At 35.5% G+C, this 7,176-nt stretch overlaps 1 pseudogene; it reads left to right on the top strand.

Moving 5' to 3' along the window:
* Nucleotides 1-329: 329 nt before the first annotated feature.
* LOC118854941 lies at nucleotides 330-2,162 on the top strand (annotated as a pseudogene).
* Nucleotides 2,163-7,176: the final 5,014 nt, after the last annotated feature.

The following is a 7,176-nucleotide window of genomic DNA, read 5'->3' as shown; positions in this document are numbered from 1 at the left end:
TGATATTAGGTAGGGTAGATTTGGGGAGGTGGTAATCAGAAGTAAAACACTTTTGAGGATGATCAGGGTGAAACGAAAAAGAGACAGTGGGATAAACAGAAGGAAATAGGATAGAGGGAAATGAACAGTAATCATAACTGTGAGAAGAATATTTACAGCAACTTTCTCTGATAAAAATCTCATTTCTCCACACTGCCCAGGAAACAGAGGTGGCGGACTCAGCCCTCTCCCCTCCTGCCCCAGCAGGCAGCCTGGCTAGAGCTGGTGGGCCCCACAGGAGCAGGCTCCAGCACATGGACCTCTGCACAGAGGCCATGAAAGCAGGCACCATGAGGATACACAGCAAAGGCCATTACTGGAGAGTTGAAAAATTTCTCAGCAAAGATATAAGCGACCTAATTTCAAATAAAAATGAAGCAAAACATGCTCAGACATTGGGGTGTATTTCTCCTGTCCCAAGTCCGGAATCAACATGTATAAAAAGAAATATTTCACCTCATACTAGTTGTGATGGAAGCTTATTCAAGACTCCAGATTGAATACATATGAGCATAGAAAAATTACTAGTTGAAAAAGCTATCAAGAAACGTGAATTCATCCCTTCAAATAGGATTCTGTGAAATGCTTTATCTTGGGGAGTGAAATTTTTTATATTGATGATATTAAATAAATATTGAACAAAAGAAAAAAGACTTGTATCTGATCAAGAAATCAAGCACATCACTAAGAGAGGTGAGAAAATGACTGGGTATTCAGAAAACAAAAACAGGAAGGCTCAAAAAACCATTTGTAAATGCAAGATTTGAGCCACCATTACAGACCATTTTACCTTGAGCTATCCAATACATCTCATAAACTATTACATTCCTAAGCCCTGCAGTCCTTTTGGTTTGGATAAAATGTCTAGTCTGCAGAAACCAACACAAGCTAAGGAACAGAATGGGCTGTGAAGCCAATGAAGGGTGCTGCCCTCCTGAGTAAACCCCCCCTCCCCAAGAGAGAAAAAAGAAGGGTCACTGTGACAGCTGCTCCCAGAGATACCCAGGCCCATCTTCTAAGTGAACAACACAGAATCTTGGCACAAAGAACTCCCTTTCAAGTTGTTGATATCATATCCAAGTTGGTGTATGACTTTATAGAATCCAAAAGCAATATATCTGGAAGAGTAAAATACAGCATTGGATCTTTTGCTCCTATCACTGGAAATACTTTTAAAAGGACAGAACTTAGAAACAGCTGGAATTGCACTAATGACTCTTGGGAAAATACTAACGAACAGGTGATAAAAAAAGGATTTCCAATATCAAGAAAGCAGGCATCCTTCACAGAAGTTGCCTTCAGTTCAGAGCCTATAGATTCATTTCCTTCGTGCAATCCATGTCCTTAACAACTTAGCAAGCCAACTCGGAGAGCATTTAGATTGTACAGAATCTTATATAATAAATCCAGTGAAGGGCATTAAGCTGGATTTGGTACAACTACCTCTGAATAAAGCTACGCAGGAATATACTCCTGAAATTTCTGACCATAAAGGAACTATAAATGAAAAAGACTTAGAAGAACTAAAAACAGAATGTTGCCTATATCTCCTAGAGAGCTTTATTCACCTTTCTAATTTTGAAGAAATAAAAAAAAAATTTTGTCAAGTAAAATGAAAGTCAAATAAGTATGATTTTTCCAGATACCAATCAGAAGGAAAAAAGGCACTAGTTTCCCACATGGTAATGGTTCTAGTCTCAGAGTCATCAGCAATTCACCAGAACATAACTGGTCAAGCCAAAATAATATGCCATAATCATCCTGGTGAAGAACCCAAAGAAGTGGACATGGAAAGTATAGGCAGTTTGCCTTCAGGGAAGCTGCTCCAGAAAGCAAAAATAGTATTAGGAAGAAACAAAAAAAGAAGTCAGCAGAACGTTGAATTATTACATTTAAAAAACAAATCACAATTTCCTTCTACAAAAGAAGAAACCAGTATTTGCAATTCACCAAACCGGAATTATTTCAAACCAGTGAAGACAGTTGAGTTTCTGTGTTTAACAAGCTATTCAGAAAACCAAACTTCACAAGAAGTGTTAGCAGGTTGGGAGGAAGAAAATGGGAATAGGTTGTTGTCCAGATTTCTCTCTTCCCCATCTTTGACCACATTAACTAGTCTTTAGAGAAGTATTTTTTTAATCTTTGTTTTTAACTTTTATGTTTCACAAATGGGAGTATTGTTTGCCTGAAATTATGTGTGTGTAAAAATTATTATTTTATTGTTTGTGTGTCATCTATACATTTTAATAACCGAATATAAATATTAAGAATAAAGATGATTATTAGTATTTTCTTAAGAATTTACTACTTTTATATAAGTAAAGGCAACTGAAGTTAAGGTATCTGCTACCTCTCACATGTTGTGTACATAATTTCTGAATAAAACTGTTTCTGAATAAGCAGTTAAATATAACTTGCACTGAAAGAAAAATGACTTGCAATGGAGAAGGCAATTTTGAGTAACTATAGATTTCATCTAAAAACTTAGTTTCTCAGATTTGGGTGTTACTATTAAATTTATTTAAATATTAGATCTGGGACAATACGCATGAGACTGAAAACTATGAATCACTGCAAAAGAGCATGTTTACAAATTACAGTGTGCAAATGCATGAGCTGTGTTTGGTACATGTTGAGCAATGTTCTAAGGTATGTCACTTGATTTGTCCTTTGATTTTCTTGAAGAATTGAGTATATGCCAGTAGAAGAAAGAAAGTCTCCATTTAAAAAAAAAACCTCATTTCTCAAGTACATAGAGAATTGAGTCAAATTTATAAAAAATAAGAGCCATTCCCTAATTGATAAATGGTCAAATAGTATGAACAGGCAGTTTTCAGATAAAGCTATCAAAACTACCTATAGATATATGAAAAAAAAAAACTCCAAATCACTATTTTAGAGAAATTTAAATTAAAACATTCTTGAGGTACCACCCCATAGCTATCAGATTGCCTAATAACATGACAGAAAAGAAAAGTAACAAATGTTGGAGAGGATGTGGGAAAACGAGTTGTGAACTGATTCAGCCATTCTGGAAAACAATTTGGAACTATACTAAAAGAATTGTAAAACTATGCATACCCTTTGAACTAGCAATACCACTGCTATGTTTGTATCCTAAAGATATTTTTTAAAGGAAAAGGACCTATACATACACAAATAATCAAAGCAGCTCTTTTATTGTTAGCAAAGAATTGGAAATTGAGGGAATTGCCCAACAACTGGTGAATGGCTGAACAAACTGTGGTAAATGATTGTGATGGAATACTGTTGTAATATAATAAAATGAGGAGAAATGGTTTCAAAGGGAAAAAAGAAAAACTGGGAAGACCTGTAAGAAATGATACAAAGCAAAGTGACTGGGGCCAGTTAACACTGAGCACAGTAACAGCAATGTTGTAATTATGATCAACTCTGAAAGAGTTAGCTACTCTAATCAATACAGTGATCCAAGGCAATTCCAAAGGTCCCACAAAGAGCCATGCTATCTACATCCAGAGATAGAACCAATGACCAATGAACTCTGAGTGCAGATTGGAGCACATTTTTTTAACTTTCTCTCTCTCTCTCTCTCTCTCTCTCTCTCTCTCTCTCTCTCTCTCTCTCTCTCTCTTTTTCAATATGTCTAAAATGGAAATATGTTTTGCATGACTTCTTATGCATAATTGATTTCATATTGCGTATATTTTCAATGGATGTGGGAAAGGTTGGAAATGAGGGAGAACACTGAGAACTCAAAATTAAAAAAATACTTGTTAAAATAAATAAGACTTAGTTATTTAAAAAAAAATAAATGTAAAATTTAGGCTTAATGCAAGGGGAAGAGTACCTTATGACTGGAACTGTCTGAAAGTTGAATGGGTACTTTTGAGAGCTAATGTGTTCTTCACTGGAAATCTGTTTTTAAAAAAAATGGCTTAGTGCTCATGGGGTAGATTGTAGAAGAGATGTACAGGTTCAAATTGAGGACCACTAAGTTATTTTCAAACTCTTAACTTCTGAATTCATCATTTGGAAATAATCAGGAGTATTTGCATTCTCTATGCCTCCCAGTAGATGTCAAGAAACTAGAAGGAAAAACCATTTTTTTTAACCTTTCTTTGTTTTTTATTGATTTCTTTCAATCAGGGCCCATATGGGGTGACCTTATTTGGAGTTTTCTTGGCAAAGATAGTGTAGTGGGTTGCCATTGGCTTTTCCAGCTCATTTTGCAGATAGGAAAGTGAGGCAAACAGGGTTGAGTAACTTCCCCAGGGTCACATCTCTGGTAAATATCTGATGTCATATTTGAACTCAGGTCTCCCTGACTCCAGGCCTAGGGCTCTATTCACTAGGCCACCTAACTACCCCAACCTTTCTTTGTTTTTCCAGTCATTAGCACAGTGCCTGACACATAAGTGACCACTAAATATTTTTGATTGCTTGTTTTTTGATACCTCTTCTCTCCTGTCCTACCACCACCACCACCACCAGACACACACACACACACACACACACACACACACACACACACACCCTGCTTAATTAACCTAGTGGATTTACAAGGAATAGGTACTTGACATTATGAGTTATATGGCTAAATGAATGTCAAGGTATATCTGTTCATGATATTCCTCTGTGCTAGAAAGATTTTCTCGTAGTAAATTGCTTTGTGTATTCTAAATCCTTGAATATTATATAAAGAGAATGCATTTGTCTAGATTGAGTTAAAAATAATTACAACATGGGGAAAAACATGTTTCTCATTTAGCTTTACTTGTTTACCTGGGTTAATGGCTTAACTGAACTGGGTGTTGTCATGATGATGATGAGAGCAGTTAACATTTTTTTCCAGAATGTTAAAGTTTATAAAACCTTGAAATTCTAATAATGTAAGAGGTAGTGTGGCATATTGGATCAAATATTGAATGTGCATTTAGGAATTCCAGGTTTTGAATTCTGTCTCTGGAACATAGTAGTTATGTGACTCTGTAGACATCATTAAACCACATTAATTTAAAGCATCAATTTTCTCCTTTGTGAAATGAATGGATTGGGTTTATTTTCAACTAAGGCTCCTTCCAATTCCAAATCAATGATCCTGGAATTGTAAAATCTTCCCCAAAACCCTATAAGGATGGTACTAAATATATATTTTATCTTCATTTTTCAAATAAGGAAATCAAAGGCTCAGAAGAGTTAAACTAGATGAGAGATATAGCTAGCAAGTTGAATTTGAACACACACATGTACTAATTTTGAGCCCAGGCATCTTTTGCATATATAATACCCATAGAGGAGAATGTGTTGGTTTTTCCTGTTAGTGTTTGAAATAATCAAAACAATCAATAATCTCTAGGTGCCTATATTTCCCTTGCTATCACTTTTTCAACATGCAGAATGAAGTTGTTAGTGCTGGAAGCCAATGATAGACCCAAATTTTTTATTGTTGTTGGTGTCTTACATCATCATGTTTTTTTTTTTTGTCTTGCTAAATCCCTTAACCAACTCATCTCCGGCTTATAGAACATAGATCAACTTGCTTGCCTTGTTTCCTTTTAAAGTGCTTCCCACTGGCATCGGTTCTACTCTTTTTACCTGTGAAATGAAAGTATTTTCTGTCAGTGACATTTTTGGGGAATCACCTTAAGCTTTTAGACTCTTCTCCTTCATAACAATTAAAGGGAAAAACATTGTTTTATTTCAGATTTGATGGATCTCTCTCTTAAAAGTTAAACTCTAACCATGACCCAAACAGCATTCACAAAGGAGTTCAGAACACTTGATTCCTTAAATATAGTACAGTCCTTCTAAGAAGGAAGACATCTGTTCCCAATGACCTGAAAAAAGATCTTAATTCATGTTTGTTTCTTAAAGCAAGAACATCATTTGATTGGATACATAAAACTACAAAATATTAATTAGATGTGCCAGAATGTTAAGGCTAGGGAGGGAAGCGACAAAAACTCAGACTTAACAACAACAACAAGACTTAACAACAACAAAACAGTTAATTCATAAGCCTTCTTTTATGCATTTCCATAATCAACTGTTACTCAACTGTCCCTCTTCCTAAAGTTCAAATCTGACTAAAATCTTCCCTTCTTTCCTTTGGAGGAATTGTTTCTCTACCTCAACCACCAAGGATCCACCAAAGACATTGTATATAAAAAAGATTTTAGAAATTAAAAAAAAATCCAGCATCCTCATAGATGAAATGAATAGATAGCACTAGGTGGCTTTATAAGAATCTCTTTGAGCTTTGTGATTTGGGTAAGACTTGCCCACAAAGGAGTAAGAGGTAGAAAGTATAGGCCAAAAGAATCCACAAGGACATCCATCATCTCCTAAAGATGAAGGGTTGAATATAACCATTTTGAATGAAACAGGTTATGTAAAATTTCTGTTCTTTATAAAGTAATGTTGATGAATCATCTTTGATAGAAAATAGTTGTGAATGTTTGCTTATGGGAATAAGAAGCTATATTTGAAGCTTGAATTTAATTATGTTATTTTAATCAGATCAACAAGCATTTACTAAGTGCCTACTGTTTGCTAGGCATTATGCTAGGAGCCAGGGGTACAAAGAAAGACAAAAACATTTCCTGTCCTGAGAGTTTACATTCTAATGGACAAGTTGAAGAAAATGGACATATATAGTCTGGAAAAGAGAAAATATGGGTGATGGGATATTATAGCTGGTCATCTATATCTGAAGTAATGTCATATAGGGCAGAGTTCAGACTATTCTGTTTGGCCTCACAAGGTTGAGCTAGAAGAAATGATTAGAGCCTGCCAGCAGGCAAATACAGTCTTGATATCAGGGGAGAAACAACACAAAACAAAACCCAAACAACAACAACAACATGAAAACTCCATAGTGACTTGGGCTAACAGACAGGTGAATCGGCTTCCTGGAGAAGTTAAGAGTTTTCCTTCCTTATGGATCTTCAAGTATAGACTAGAGAACAACTTATTGGCTAGGTTATCATGAGTATTGCTTTCACGTATGGGTTGAATATGATCTTCTCTAACATCCCTTCCAACTCACATTCTGAGATGACATTCTGTAGATCTGGGAACAAAAGTCATCTCAAAGCTGAACAGCTCAAAATCTCTCAGTGAATTGGAAGAATAAACAGCCCAGATCTTGTTCTC

Source organism: Trichosurus vulpecula, chromosome 6 (genome assembly GCF_011100635.1).
Source record: "Trichosurus vulpecula isolate mTriVul1 chromosome 6, mTriVul1.pri, whole genome shotgun sequence".
Lineage (NCBI taxonomy): Eukaryota > Metazoa > Chordata > Mammalia > Diprotodontia > Phalangeridae > Trichosurus > Trichosurus vulpecula.
This window is presented reverse-complemented; position numbering and strand designations above follow the sequence as displayed.